The 16508-nt window shown below is 43.8% G+C and overlaps 2 long non-coding RNA genes across 2 annotated transcripts in view; one reads left to right on the top strand and one right to left on the bottom strand.

The window, feature by feature from the left end:
• Window positions 1–12754, top strand: part of LOC125417681 (uncharacterized) — a 35169-nt gene extending 22415 nt beyond the window's left edge. Inside the window, exons 4-5 of the long non-coding RNA XR_007237224.3 lie at window positions 10215–10412; window positions 11721–12754. This is a non-coding gene — a long non-coding RNA (uncharacterized LOC125417681). The remainder of the gene's footprint in view (window positions 1–10214; window positions 10413–11720) is intronic.
• Window positions 7986–12882, bottom strand: LOC125417809 (uncharacterized). Its single transcript, XR_007237255.3, has 2 exons — window positions 12748–12882; window positions 7986–8172 (listed from the first exon to the last, which is right to left on the bottom strand). It is a non-coding gene; the product is annotated as an uncharacterized LOC125417809 (long non-coding RNA).
• Window positions 12883–16508: the final 3626 nt, after the last annotated feature.

The following is a 16508-nucleotide window of genomic DNA, read 5'->3' as shown; positions in this document are numbered from 1 at the left end:
CTCGTGGGATGTGGGTGGCGTGGAAGGACGACCCCTACAGTTAGCCATGTCTTTAACACCTGGACTCCAAACCAAGGTGAAGAGGGGAAAGGTGGAGACCGGATGCCTAGCCACCAACAGCAGGACCAGTGGTGATTCCGGTAGCTGACTGCAGCAGGTGGGGCTGGCCTCTGGACACAAGCCAGCGTCCCTTCCTACGCCAGCTCAAGTCTGTCCCATGAGTAAGACATTCAACCCACGGATTATCAAGAAGGAGCTCTGCTTTCTTTAGCCTCCTGGGCTTCTTCTGCCAATACAGACACACACCATTTTCAGTTGCGGCGATGGAGCAGCTGTCCGGATTCCGGAGGGACAGGACGGAGATGCTCCCAGGAGTTCAGGAAGAGGTAGAGTCGTCTTAAGGACACCCAGGCCTTAAAACACCAGCTAAGAATACAGCCTTGGTTCCAAGGTAAAGAGTGACTCAGCCCTGTCATTTAGTGTGTCGACGTTTACGTACTCTGGGAGTTGGGCTGACGTTGTCTTAAACGAAAAGTTTTGGGCTCTCTGCATGGACTTAGTCAGCCTGAAAAAGCAGGCAGTTAATGATGGCTCAGTGCGATCTCCCTCTAACCCTCTGTCACACATGAGCTTAGGGAGGCAGGTCATCCTCCCAGTGAGAATGTGCAGTGGTAAAATCTACTTAAGGGAGGGAGTAGGCATTGAAGAAACAAATCTGGTTGTTTAGCAAGGATACAATTCCATTTCTGTTTGTGATAGCATTACATAGGTCAGCTATGTCCATGGCCCAGGCCTCTAGAGGTCTTGGAAAGGTCCTGGAAAATTATTGTTGTGCCCCGTGCTATGAAGCCCCATGCTCTCCCATCCAACTTTGGTTCACTCTTTCCTAGTCTCGTTTAGACAAACACATTCCAGTATCACTGCTTCTAGAGTCTTACTAGCACTCCCCAGGGGTTGAATGTGAAGTTTCTGAAGCCATTGCACCAAATATGACATTGACCCATTCGGCCAGGGACAAACTTAGTGTCCACTTGCTCTGTTCACACAGATTGGCTCACGATATCCACAACCAAGCTTGATCTGTAATGACCTGGCTGATGCAGACAAACTTTTTTGAAAACTAAACCAATCATTCCGGTGAAAACGCTTCTCCATTAATTCTGATGCCGTTGTTTACTTTTTCTGTCTGAACGTGGCAGAGGGGCTGCAAAAGAAGGGTGGTGTAGCCCGGGATTTCCTTCTAGACTGCTGAATAGCTCTGTCCTGCCAGCTGCTCCCAAAATCACCACCTGGAAACTTCCGACAATAGCTTGGGCTTGTTTTTAGTCAGCTCTTGTAGCTTAGACGAATCTATTTCTATTGCTCTATGTGCTGGCCCCAGGCCTGTTTCCCTCCTATACTTACTTCCTCTCCCACTCTGCCCTTCTCCCCACTGTTCTCTCTGCCCCCCAAATCCTGCCTAACCATCAGCCAATCAGCTTTATATTAACAATGAGAGCACCCATCTTCACAGGGTACAAAAGGATTATCCCACAGCAGGGCGGCCTAGAGAGCTGGTCTTCAGAGGTGGATCTGTGGCACACGGGCTCATATATTGTATCTCTGGCAAGGAGAACAGTTGTCAAGACTGCAATCTTGAGAAGACTCGTTCCTTCCTGCAGGCCTGGAGAGAGGGATTTCCACCTTTTTGGGTGGTGTAGGGATCATTTCAAAGAGGTTAAGCTGGATTGGTTTTTTCAAAGCTTAGCTGGTTCCTGTCTCCAGTAAGCACTCCATTTCTGTGTGTCTACTATTAGCGTTATCATTTTGTAGGCATTGTAGGCGCTTAAAACGGGACAGTATGCCTTGGCATATTAGAAGCAGAGGTATTTCTACAGTGAGAAAGACAGGGTAGCCGTGCTTTGCCAATGGAAGGCACATCTGTGGGAAATTAGCTCTGAGTGTAGAATAGTTTAGAAGTTCAGACTCCATCACTCACTTACCTTTTTAAAAAGCATTTTTATTAATTCTTTGAGAATGTCTTACAATGTGTGAATACGTATCATATTCTTCACCAACTTCTCCCCCGATTCTTCCCACATCTACCTGGTCACCCAAACTTTGTGTTCTCTTAGACACACACACACACACACATTTTAAAAACTCACAAACCCATGGGCTTCAATTTGTGCTGTCATACCCTTCTGGATGCAGGGTCATCCACTGGGGTCAACATTCAGGAACTTCACTCACCCTTAAAACTAACTCTCTCTCCCCCCGGAAGACATCAACTCTTCTTAGCTCCTCAGTTGGGGGTGGGGGATCCTGACCCCTCCCACTCCATGCTGGAATGTCTGCTAGCTTGGTCTTGTGCAGGTGACCACAGCTGTGTGAATTCACAGGGACTGCAGTTTTGTCATGTCCAGAGGACACTGCTGCCCTCCCTCTTCTGGCTCTTACCGTATCTCTGTTCCTTCTTCTGATATGGCCCCTATACCCTGGAGAGTGGGTGTGATACAGAGGCCCATTCAGGACTGCATACCCTCCATGCACACTTACTCTTTACGATTTGACCAGTTGTGGGTCTGCTTAACCACCATCCACTGAGCAAAAAAATCTTCTCTGATGGGGTCTGAGGACTGCATTAGCCTAAGGGCACAGAAACGCAAATGAAGAGGTCAGAGGGCTACTAGGTCAGCAGAGTCGTAGCAGTAGGTTCGCCCTGGGGTCTGCCACTGATCTTGAATCTCCATGGCCCTTAATGCTCATTAGTATAAGGCCAAGTCCTGTGTTCTTGACTTTGCAATGCCCTTTATAGTTGTGGCTTTCATGACATTGACCTCCAAGTCCACACGTTGCTCTATCTGGAATATTTCCCACACACCTAACTCATTGACAATATCTGCACGTGCTTCGGGATCTGGCTTCTGGAGGCTTCCCTGGAAGTTCTCCCAGGCTCTATATGCCTGATACGCCTGACTGTGTAGCCCTTGGGTCGGATACTCTAGCTTTAGTCATTCTTTCTTTTTGCTTCTTGCATTTGACACAAAATATAACTCTTGGTCAAAAGGAGTAAGAGACTTTATTCTGGGCCGAATACGAGTAACTGTGGTTAGGGTACGTGTATTCAGCCCAGCGACAGACTCCCCCGGGAAGCTGTTACACAAGCTTTACAGTCATGGGACAAACAGAAGTTAGAAATCAAGGTGCTTGGCAAATGTGTTGGTAAAGACATTGGGCAGAAGTCTAGCAGAGCAGGGGAATCTCTACTATCGGTTTTAGGTGCAAGACAGTTCTGAGATTTGGGTTAGTTGAAGCTAATAGTCTCTCCCCTAAGTTAATACCTTCCATTGGCTGTCAGGTCAGGCAGTTAGGTAGGTGATAAATGGCTATTAAGGAGACTAAAGATAGCCCATGATAATCTTGGCTCTTTATCTGCAACCGTCCAACTTCCTGTAGTCACTAATTTTAATTGGTCTGCATAATACTCAACATAGGTAAAAAGGCTTTTTCCAAGGAACTTCCCTTAACTCTGCCAAAAAAAAAAAACTGCCTTAGAATTCCTTCCTTCTCCCACAATAGCCTGGGAACTCCTGGAGGATGAATCTGTGAGTTTTGACTTCACTAGAGTTGTACACAGCTTGTACGCACACAATTCGTTTCTAGAATAAATGGTGTCGAGCCTGTACAAAGGTGAGGCTCCGTTCTCCATCATCCCCCATGCAAACTTCACAGCTGAGATGAATTAATCATTTAAAATTAGACTTCGCCTCCTACTAATGCATAGGATATGGCTGGGTCTGGCTTATCCTGTGGCCATATGTCATTAGGAAATTCGAAGAGGAGGTTAAGGTTTGGGTCATCTGCCAAGAGTTGCACATGTAGCAGACTTTCGTCAGGGAACACTTTTGTGAGTGGGGTTGAGGAGCTGCAGAGCCAGGGAGGAGACCTGTGCTCTTCATTTGCATAATAAGCATGTGGTTTGTTCACTCACCTAAGATGGGGAGAGGGGGGAGAATGAAGCCCCTCCCACCAGGCCAGGAAAGATGCCCTGCATGTTCACAGGCAATCAAAACATGCCCCCTTCCCTGCCAGGTTATGCTGCTATCAGGCCCCCCAGTTAAATGTGGGAAGCAGCTACACAGACATTCTAGAACCCAGGGACGAAGCACTGACAAGCCTGTTTATATTCTGCAAGGCTAGCAGGTGGAGTGGCTCCCTAGTGAACTCCAACACCTGAAATTCAAATTTCCTGGCTAAGGGAGTAAGGTGCTGTGCTATTTGCTGACAGTTATGAGCCATAATTGTGCTTAAATGATACCGCAGACTGTACCTGTTCTGCCCAAATGACTGTGCCTGGGTTTACAGCCTGCCCTGAGAAGTCACTCCAATACTATTAGATTTTTTTTAAACAGCCCAAATGTGGAGCTTAGTGATTTATGCCTGTGGAAATTTATAGATTTTGTTAAATATATCCTCCAACTCTAAAAAACGATAGCGACCAATTTTGTTTATGCACCTCAGTGTGTTGTTTGTGTGGCTAAAAGTCAGGTTGCCATCAACTGAGAGAATTAAACATGAGTCAATGGCTAAGAAAACTTTCAAAGATTCAGATAAAGATAGCTGCCTTTAGCTGGCTGAGTGACTGGTGCCTAGTTAAAGTGACAGATGCATTAATATCTCTGCAGTGATACACAAATACTGCAGTGGAACGCTAACATTGGATTTCTTTAGAGGTGTGTGTATGTGTGTGTGTGTGTGTGTGTATGCATGCATGTAAACATACATGAGCATAAATACCAGAGGTCAACCCTGGGCATCTTTTTTCAAGAGCCTTCCACATTATTATTATTATTATTATTATTATTATTATTATTATTATTTTGAGCCCAGATCCCTCACTGAAACCTGGGGCTTACAGATTAGGCTAGGTTGGCTGGCCAGGAATTTCCCCTGTCTCCATCTCCCCAGTACTAGAATTACAAACATGTGTCACTACATTGAGTGTTGACTTGTCCTTGGGAATTAAACTCTGGTCCCCACGCTTGCAAAGTCAGTACTTTGCAAAGGAACCCTGTCACCAGCCTTACCAGTTCTGGTTCAGTTAGGACCCACCGCTGTGAATGCTAAGATCTGCTGCCAGCTTTTACTAATATAATTTTGCTACTGTGGTTGAGGGCGGTAGAAAGAGGGAGGGAGGCCGTCCTTTTTATCTCAATACAAGGCATCTGCTCATTTCTCCATGGGGACAGTTTAATTACCTTAGTGCATCAACATAACTATGCCAAAGCTGAGAAGGAAAGAAATGGGCAAGCGGAAAACATCTTTGCCTGTGACACCGTAGGGGTTGGCCCTTGAGAGGAAAAGGTCAGAAGTCTGTGCTTTTTAAATCTCCAACCATGGCAACGGTAAGGTGATATCATGATGCTAAGATACTGTTCATCTTATAAACAGACAGAGGGCGTATGTGTGCCCCAGAATGCCTCAGTCAAAGGAGACTGAGACAAAGCAAATACTGAGTTAGTATTCCCCTACTGCAGGACAGGTCAGAGAAACCTTTGTAAAGTAGGAGGGCTAAAAGGGTGTGAGTTTCTTGGGCATCCTTTTTGGTCTCTCTCTCATCATCATTCAAGAGCTCATAGCCTGTGCCCCAGTCTGGAGCCACCACACAGAACATGGAGTGTGGATGGATCAAAGTGTTCCTGTTCTCAAGCAGTAGGATGCAGATGCCTTCTTGCCAGATTGTAAACAAAGACTGTAGACAAAGGCGAGTAAGAATCTGTATTCTAGAGACACCAGCACTCATCTTGACCTCACTCAGGTGATTCCAAGTCTCTTAACGGAGGTACAAATGTTCAGGCAATTCTCCAGCAACACAGTAGGTACCACCTACCTCTACATCCTTTCATGCCTTCATGATGAGACATGTCACTCAATCACTTTCTCTGACAACTTTGCTAGTCATTCTGTGTGTATCTTCCTTGTGACTCAACAGTGGCCTCAAGGCCAGGAGAGGCAGTAACCACCGGGAAGCTGAGTTCAGCAGATGACTGAGCCATAATTTGATACCAGCAGTTGGGTTTTTCATGTCATCAGGACATAAGGACATCACTTGCTGAAGCAGTTAAGGCTAAAAGCATACAGATTCTTGCTGGCCCGCAGTTCTGCCATGACTGAAGCATCTTTGGATCTTAAAAACAAGGTCATCCATGAAATTGTTAAAGGCCTCCAAGATGGAAACAATATCTTTCATTCTTCAATTTTTTCTGCTCTATTAAAGATAAAATAGCTCAGTGATAGATCTAAGTGTTGGGTCAAAGGCATTCCTCTCCAAGTAAATCAGAGCTGCTGTTGCTTTGGAGACTTAATAGTTTAATTGAATATTCTGAAGAAGCAGGGTTTATGTTGTTGCTTGTTTCATTTTTTAACTGAGCAAAAGTTTTTTTCATGAAGCTCCAGGTTTTCAGGCACATTTTGTCATTAAACAACAGAGATGCATGTGTGATGTGAGATTCCTCTTTGAATGCTATGAACGCGTTTTATTACCACTAGGATTAAATAAGTTGTTTTGGTCAATGGCTTAGTAGAGTAAAGCCAGGCCAGAAATCTGAACAGAGATACAAACAGAAAGTAGGCAGAGTCAGGAAGACACCATGTAGCTTCTGAAGGAGAAAGACACCAGCCACCAGCCATAACCTTACTGGTAGGTCACAGCCTCGTGGTGATACATGGATTAATAGAAATAGGTTAATTTAAGATGTAAGAGCTAGCTAGGATTATGCTAGAGTCATTGGTCAAACAGTGATGTAATTAAGATAGTTTCTTTGTTATTATTTGGGTCTGAGTAGCCAGGAAATGAACAAGCAGTCTCTGTTTATACATATGCAATGAAGGTGGGTTTGCATTTCAGCTTATATTATTTTGGCCAGCACATGCGAACTAAAACGCAAGCATATTTATAGCTATAAGGTGATATTTCAATTCACAAATAGGTTATACCATATTTAAATCCAGTGAAGCAGAGTTTTGCTTTTGTCTTCTCATTTTAAGTCCCAGTGAATCTTCTTTAGTGGCCATGCACAGGACAGTTTCAAGTCCCCATGGCTGTTGACCTGTGTGTTGGAGGATACGGGTGGGAAGTTGTTAGGCTTTTACTCTCTCTGTAGCTTACTCAACTCACAATAAATAGCTAGAAACATGCTGAAAAGTGTGTGTGTGTGCGCGCGCGCGCGCGCGCGCGCACACACAGAGGTTATGGACAGTTGTGATCTAAAAGGCGTGGATGGTGGGGTGGGATCCAAACCCCAGTCCTCAAGACTAAATACAGGTGCTGTTGTTAACTGCTTGTCCACCGCTCCAGCTCCAGTGGAGAAACTGCATTTTAAACTACAGCGTTCTGAGAGTTAAAAGGATTTATGTGTAAAGCATACATATTATCAAATATTCAAACAACCTTTACCAAGTTTACTTTTTCTATAGTCTGTGCAAATTGTTGACTATTACATTACTACATAATGCTAGCGACTGGAAACACTGATAAGCTAAATGATTGCCATAAGAGGAACACAGTGTTTATGTATATATTAAGCAGTGAAGTGAAGTCCCCGAGGGGACTGTTATCGCTGTTTCCTCCCAACTTGGTACATCCTTGGACGTTAGCCAAGGGGGTATCGCTAATGGTCGTTAGGAGTAATTAACCATTTCTACAAAGATCTTGGCCTGTGGATGACTTATTAAGGAGTTGGGCATTTCTTAAAGGGTCGTGGGTACTCTTTAAAGTCTCATCCAGAATCCTTAGCTGCCTTTTAAAGATCTCTCTCTCTCTCTCTCTCTCTCTCTCTCTCTCTCTTCTCTCTCTTTCACACACACACACACACACACACACACACACACACACACACGGGGGAGAGAGAGAGAGAGAGAGAGAGAGAGAGAGAGAGAGAGAGAGAGAATAAATTTTAAAATACTGAAAACCACTGGAAACAGAAACAAAATTTTCTGAGAAATGAGTGGACATTCAGAAAATTCATTGTGTACAGGTCGTCATAGCGAGGAAACAGGACAGAGAGCCAAGAAAAGTTTGCTTGGATTTTGTTCCATCATTGTGTGCGACAAGTGTGTGGCAAGTGGGCCATCTCGGTTCTTGAAGCCTTGTTTTCTTTTCCTGGAAGACCAGAGGACATCTTCTGAGATCTGTATAAAGATAAAGTGAGGGAGTTGACAGGAAGCATTTTAAATAATGGGACTCATCTCTTATTATAGAGATAATCCAGATTCTTAAATGTCAAGGTCATTGAAAAATAAATATTAGATTTCCTGTCAAGCTGGGTCTAAAGCGGCCAGATGACATGTTCTCTGTCTGGTCATGTTCCCTGTTTAAACCACCAGTTCCCTACTTGCGGTATTGTAATTGTTTTGGTAGCTGAGCAGTTTGCTGGTCCCTCCTCATGTCTCTTCAGTCAAGTCTTTAACTTTGCACAACAAGTTCACGTAGAGCTTAAAATTATTAACCATAACCTTTTCCTAGAAGTCCCACTGACGAGACACATTCTAATTCTAAAGCCACCTTCTGGTCTTCTTTCTTTCTAGTTAATTTTCATTCAAATTACCTAAGCAGCAAGTGATTAGTTTAGAAATTTGAAAAACGGAAAGTCAGGTTGAATATAAAATTACATAATGCCATTATTTTTAAGAAATTATCTGATCAAAGGGTAAAAGACTCCTATGCCATGGGACACAATTCCCAGGGACCGTCCCCATATTCCCTGGAGCAGGTATTATACCCTTTCTTCCTTCTCCACCCGTATCTAGCTCATCCAGAAAACCCCATATGTGACCAATCGTTACAGCACACTGCTTGATAGTCTTTCAATTTATCATTGCATAAACCCATAGCTTTGCACAGTTTTTAACTTAGTCCATTTAAAGCTATATTTTCACTTTATCGTTTATTAATTTGATTTATGCCTTTTGTTTATTTCAGGCAATAAGTGGTCTCAGTGTGTGCTTTGTATTGAATCTACTAGCCCTAGGAGTAGTTACAATAGACAACCTCTCTAGCAGGTGCAGTCCCAAGAATCCCTCAACTGGCATTTTGTCCCCAACCTGGACCTTTTCCTGGAAATTCTGATGTGGAGGAAGGAAAAGGACAGGGATAGAAGACTTTTAAAAAGGACCAAACCTCTCGTGTGCTTTACTTTTGCCATAATGGTCAACATGCTTGTTAATGAAGCCTTCATTTTTGTTGTTCTTTCTGCAATATACTCTGAGCCTTAAGGGTACTGTGCCCATCATGTTCTAAGTATGGAACAAACACACAATAGCTAGTTGTCGAGGGGGCAGGATGAATGAACAGTCCTAGAACCCAGGCTATGTCATTTCAGAGACATACTTCCTGGTACATTTATGAAAATCTAAGTGTCCTCAGTTGACAATTAGGTGACAATTTAACCCTAAATATGACTTCTAAGATGGAAAGTTCTAGTGGAAGTTGTCACTCACATTTTAAGGCAATATGCCTTGTGTAATAGCTGAGAGAAAGCATATCTTGGCACACTGAATATAAAGCAGACCTCCTTCTCTATGTGGGGTGCATTCCAAGTCCCCAGTTGAGGCCTGAAACATATGGCTGGTACTGACTCCCATATCTGCTTTGTTTTATTCTAAATATACACAAACTCCTGATTAAGCTCAATCAAGAACTAGACACAGTGATAAGTTAACAACAGCTAGTATGTAGTGGGATACTGAAATACAGTTAGACCATCTCATTGATGGATTCCTAAGAATACTATAGAACAGCCATGAAGTCCTATGGTAAACTGGTCTTTGCACCAGCAATAAATTCCTCTATAATGTGACCCTGAGCTAAAGACTGACTGCCCGACTACTTGACTGCTCTCTTTCAGTTTCTGTAAGCAATGCTTTGCTTTCTGTAACTGTCCAGAGCTGCTTTTCCATACACATCACAGTTGTGTTCTTTGCCCTAAACAACTTGAATCAACTGGAGGTTGAGGCTACTTCCCACTGATCTACTTGGGACAGTCTTGCCAGCGGTTATAAAGTCTCCACTCTACCTACTTACATTTTTCTGGAATTTTTTCTCTTCAGGTACCCTCCCCCCCAAATAACAAGTAATAAAGGAAAATGATGTGGTCTCTTCTGCAAAATAGTTAGCTGTACTGTATACATATATGATGTGTTTGCTTTACTGAGTGCTTTCATCTTCACCCTAGAGAAAGCCCATCAAGGCATCCACATCACCATCATCAACACTGGTCCACTTCAAGACCAAATCAAACCAGGCAAGAGCTACTTGAATGCCATCATTGCAGTACTATGATGGTTTCTCTTGGCTGCTGAGGAGGCCTACTAAGCGACTCAAAGACATATCATGTGGATAAGCAAGGCAAAGACAATGCCTTCTGTCCCAGGTAGGATACAGTTAATGATGCATAATCTCATCATGTTACCGAGAATGGCTGAGAGTTAAAACATAAATCCTTAGTTTCTGAAATTTTCCATATTTTGGATCAAAGATGACCAGGAGTCACCAAGAGCATCAAACTGACTCTATGATCAAATTCACTATTTGCGCCTTAGTTTGATCCGATATCAGCCCCAAATTATAATTCTGACTCTGTGAAACAATACTACAGTAAGGAACTGAAAGGCTATAAATTCAAGGTAAGTGAAGATCTGTGTGTCTTAGAGAGAAGGAAGACTCTCTGTCACCAAGACTGCCCCCTTCAGAGGAAGTTTCCTGGTGTTTACAAAATGGCAGCCAAAATCTAGAAAGACTTTCTGTTGCCAGAATCAAAGAGATGGATACTTTATCTCTAGCGTCAATGTTTACATAATATAAAAGCCTCTTAACCAAATTACAAGCATTACTTAAATACATATGTCACTTTCTCATTTACCTATCTTGGACAGCCATGCCAAAAATGTTGCACTTTCATTCCTAGGAGTTTTTTTCCTACAGAAATAATCAGGGATATATGCAAATATTGAAAGAAATTCTATTTATCCCAACATCATACATATTAGGAGAACACCAAAAACAATTCTAGCATCCTGTTCTCAGAGACTGAGCAAGTGCAATGTGGTGTAGCCACTGGACAGCACATTATGAGACTGTTGAAAGGCAAGTCACAGAAGGACTTCAAATTATGTAGGGCAAGAATCACAGGTTATCTCATTGCATACTGTTCAACAAAAAAAGAATGGTTTGTAAATGAGCACAGCTGTAGATCTCTCCATCTCTATAGGAGGTTAAGACTGATGAGACTCCACAGATACCAAACTGGACAGATCCTCAAGTCCCTTATATAAAGTGACACAGTGGTTTTTTTAATATAACATAACACCCCTCCATTGTCTTAGTCAATATTCTATTGCTATGAAGAGACATACATGATCAAAGGCCACTCTTATAAAAGAAACCATTTAATGGAAGGCGTGTGTGTGTGTGTGTGTGTGTGTGTGTGTGTGTGTGTGTGTGTTGCTGGGTATCAAACCCAGGGTCCCATGTCCTAGGTAAATGCTCTGCCCCTGAACTGTATTCCTAGCCCTCCCGTGTATGTTAACTAATCTCTAAGTTTTACACAACAGCTAATACAATGCAAATGCTATGCAAACACTTGTCATACTACATTGTTTAGTGATGACAAGGGTGGCGGGGGGAGGTCTGTGCATGTTCAATGTGCCCACATGATTTCTTTCCCAACATTTCCTTCCAGGGTCGGTGAAATCTGTTGATGCTGAACCCACAGATTCTGAAGACTGACTATGCAAAAGGATGCTTTTACATTCATAGGGTGCTCAAAAATCACCTTCAGTGATAAAGAGCAATGGGTCCCAGCGGCATCACTGAGTCACATGGAAGAGACATCGACATTCACCTTCGTGCCCGTCTCTGCTTTATATTTGCTACAGATAAACACGTAGTTAAAAAAGAAAGTATGGTACTCTAAGACAGCAAACCAAACCAACCAAACAAGCCAGCCAGTGCCTGCTATCGGTATTCTGATCTGGGCTGCAAAAGACTGCCGGGTTTTCTACTCATGGCCTGCTCTGCAGAGACTGTCCAGTGCCCTCTCATCCTGCTGTACCATTCGGGCATTGTTTGCTGTACTGCCCAGCACAGGTCTGGTGCTTCCATGGGCATTGCTTTGTAACCTCCATAGACATATACCCAGTATGAAAGAGATAAAAAGTCATAAAACCATTCTAGGTTTACCCAGAGATCCGGGAAAACATCAGCCTAGACTTATCCTGAAATCTATGCTCACCCTGAACACATTCCTCATCCTCCCATCTGGTTGGGTATATTAAATAGCTGTGATGGTCAAAATATCTCCATAAATCGGATGTGATAGTATACACCTATAAACCCAACACTAAGGAGGCAGAGGCAGGAGGATCAGTAGGCCATTCTTGGCTACGTAGGGGACTATCTAAAAACAAACAAACAACAACAAGAATAACCCCCCTCCCCAAAACCAAAAGCCAATGTGATAGGTCCCAAGCGGACCAAGCTAACTGACACGCCCTTAGCAAACAAACCCTGTCTTTCTCACTGTGTTAGCATACTGCCTGGGTTTAAATAATTAAGCAGAATTAAGCAGAGCATTGGTCCTTTCCGTCAATCACGGAATGTGAGTCCTTTGTTAGAAGGCCATCCTTATCATTACATTCCATCAAAGGGAAATATCAAATGAAACGTTTTCTCAGGAAGTTTTCTCAGTTGATAAATGAAAGACTTACTCTCAGAAGTGGGGAATCCCATCTCTTTCCCTCAGAAGGAAGAAGAGTGTGGTCTCCAGCTGACCTCTCTCTGAGCCCTGGATTGGTCTTGCCTGGGAAGACATCATTGGAACATGCCTGCAGGGGATTTATGCCGTCTAATTGGAGCGACGGTGACCAAGGGCATTCCCTGGAATGCCTGCTGCAGCGGTAGACAATCAGAGCCCATAACCGTCTGCAGGTAATTAGGGGACAATATGAACTAGTCTAGACTTCGGATTCATTCTGGTTCCAGCACGCCCAGTCAATCAATAGGCATTAATCATCCCATGCTTATTGCAAACGTGATTCAGCCTCCGTGACTCATCAGCATCACACACAGGGAAGTCTGTTGTGACTGGAGATGGGCAGGAGAACCAGTGGAGAAACGAGCTTTGTCTGAAGGTGCAGGATTTCCAGCCGGCAAGTGATGAGAGGGCCCAGGTGGGGGTGGGGAACAAATGCCAGCCTGTGAGGAGCCCGGAACAGCACGTTTGGAAGGTGCCTACCTAGTGTTGTCTGCGCCATTAGGGAGCCCAGAGCTTGCACTTTTTTGATTTCCAAATATTTTTCATTTATGGATGCCTTATCCTTCCAACTCCCTCATACGCTCCAGAAGGGTAGGGACCACGTGGGTTCCATCTCAGTCCCTGTTGCCTAACTTGGGTTAGAGAGAGGTGGCCAGGTGGTCACCTAGGAACGGTGTCCTGTGTCTCTTGTCTCCTTGGTGATAGCTTTGCTGAGGCTTCTGGCCATTAAACAAAAAAAAAAAAAAAGAAAGAAAGAAAATTTCTTAGGCTGACCCAATAAAGGTGAAGATTTCTGAGGTGTCATCAAGCTTGGGTGCCCAGGGAAACTTCTCTGGCCTGCTAATCACTGCAAAACAGGCTCTCTCACTCCGAGAGAGTTCCCCTCCTTCCTGTTCTCAGCTAGAAATACCATGAGAACAGACTGTCTCACAGTGTTTTCAGACTTCCACTGCTAGTCCCTGCCAAAAGCAGGAAGTGCAGAAGTGGGCGATGATTCTTTTTTTTTTTTTTTCTTTTTAGAACACTTTATTAAAGAGTTTTGGTTGCTTCTTGTTTTCCTCCCTCCCCCTGAACCTCATTAGAATTAATTTGAGCAATACCTCCAATTTACTTGATGATTTTTCTAACAGGGAATAGAAAGGATTTTAGTTAGTAATGTCGCTCCCCGGTAAGGTAAACTAGAAGCAGGCACCAAGGACTCAGGCCGTCAGAGAGTGGGAGCACCCCGAGGCTTCTCTGCTTCCTCCACCCACCCACCCCTGTTTTTAAAGCTGATGAGAAAATTGAGATGGAACACTATTACATGGGGCACTTCTTACTCTACATAGGCAAGGCTCTAATCCAATCAGGAGGATACTCTGATTCCCCACGGTAGTGGAACATACCATGTCTCTTGTCCCACAGTGACGTGACCTGCACCTCCTCACCAACACCGCTCCGCAGTTGAGTCTGCCCTCTTTGCTTTCCCATGGGAAATCATGGGATTTCTTAATCCCATGAGTCAGCTTTTTTAATTTGTGAAAAGCAAATGCAGACAATGCATTAAGAGGACCAGGGAGGGACCCCTGAGTCTAAGTATCCCATTGAAGGTAGAGAAGTGAAAAGTGGAAGGGGGGAATTATGGAGGGAGGAGAGAGGAGAAGGAAGAGGAAGAGAAGAGTTGGGGTGAGAGGGAGGGAAAGAGGAAGGATGCAAACAGAGAAGCAAAGTGAGGTTGGGAAAGGGAAAGAAGGAGGGAAGGGAGGGAGGGAGGGAGAGAGAGAAGGAGGGGGAGGGATGGAAGGAGGGAGAGGAAGAGGGAGGGAGAGAGAGAGGACTAGGAAGCCATTTCCTTGCAGTAGACCTGCTTCCTAAGCTCAAGCGAAGCTATTTGAACCGCAGGTCATTTGAATGTAAACAATATGAAATGGGGTCACAGAGTTGGTAGGGCCCCCAGTCCATAAGGCTGGTGACCTTAAAAGAAGAGGGACAAAAAGTGATCTTTCCGTTGTTGGGCATACAGAATAAAGGGTGCCTGAGGACACCAGGAGAAATTGGCCACAGAAGATCTTACACTCCCAAGCCTCGAGAACGCTGGGAAATGAGTAAATGATTTTTAAATCAGCCAGGCTGTGAAATTTGGTTATCACAGCCTCGGAAGACTAATGGATAGATCGTCACTGATAAAACTCAGGTTCTAGGCTTTTTCTGCAACGTGAAAAGTCTCCTGATGGATCACTCCACACTGCCTGGACACACCTTGCGGGAGCAATGGCTTTTTGAGGTGCTCCATATCTCAAGCAGCAGATCTAAGATGAATTAACATAGGACTTGAACGTGGGTGCAGGACCGAACAACAGACTGAAGCAAGTTCAGCTCAAGGTCACAGAAAAGGACAGGCTAATGTTCATTAGCAATGACTCAGGGTCCTGCTCGCTTCTCCAGATAAAACTGAGTGTAGTCTAAAGCCCCCGAAGTTTGGCCTTAGGGATGCCAATTGCCCCTGTTAAGCTCTGTACAGAATTTTGTATTGAATTCTAAGAAAAATTATGCATGCCTCTCACCCCTACACCTCACTCTCACACCCCTTAAGTATGTATGATATTATCTGGTCTGCGGTAGCAACAAAGATGGTAGAAGAAAAAAAGCCAAGACATTCAGGACAGATAGTTGACTGACTAAATAGAGTAGGGACAGTTTAAGCAAAACCATCCAAGGGAGATGAGAAAGAGCAAAGACTCAGTGGATACAAACCAAATCCACTGCACCTCTCCAGTGGCCCCAAGGACTCCTGACAGTGCACATTTTCTACCTGCAGAAAAATATGATTCATTGAGGTCCCTCTTATTTCTGGGCAGAGTCCTCAGGGGTTAGCATGTACCTGCTCAATCATTTCTTGCAAGAGTCATGTGCTGTAAGCATGGCTGTCTCTACTTAGTGAGAACATGAAAGGTCCATGTCATTGACATGAACCCTGACACACAGACCCACCTGAGTCCAAAGCCTGAAGATCGCTAGTTTGTTAGAACTGATCATGCTTACTGCCAGTCAGACCTCAAACAGCAGCAGGGAATGGCTGGAGAAGGGGTGGGGACAGTGACACTCTGCCTTTGGCACCATAACTTCAGCGATTTCCCAAATGGCATTCTCTCCTCCTTGCCTCTCTGCAGGTCCCACTGTTGTCTTTAGGAGAGCACAAGGAGTCCGTGAGTGAGCGCAGTGCTGCAGGCAACACCAGGCCCTGGAGTTCTCTGCTCTCCTGCCTTTCTGCTTTTTTCAAGGCTTTGAGCTCTGTAAACTTAGTAGTTTTGAATGCAAGAGCCATTAGTGATCAAGTCAAGCTTTGGACATGTAATTCTATGAGAACAAGAAATCATGGGGATTTTGAAAAACTTGGAACTGAATTTTAATCTTGTTTGGCTACAAAATTTTCACCCTGTTTAACTCTTACATAATCTCTTTGTGGAGGCTTCTGCGTGTGTATGTGTGCATAGGTGTATGTGTGTGTTAATGTGTGTGTATATGGATAAGATATATGTGTGTATATTATATGTACATATATATGGGTAAAATATAGCATATGAGTAATTTATGTAGGAAGTATATAATATATATGGGTAAAATATATAAAACATGTGTATATATATACACATATATATGTATGTGTGTGTGTATGTATGTGTCAGGGCAATGAATGATTACAAGCTACTTTCTCCTTTGCCTGTGAGTGTAACA

Source organism: Myodes glareolus, chromosome 14 (assembly GCF_982192425.1).
Source record: "Myodes glareolus chromosome 14, mMyoGla1.1, whole genome shotgun sequence".
Lineage (NCBI taxonomy): Eukaryota > Metazoa > Chordata > Mammalia > Rodentia > Cricetidae > Myodes > Myodes glareolus.
The sequence above is the reverse complement of the archived record's forward strand: the minus strand, read 5'-3'. Positions and strand labels throughout refer to the sequence as shown.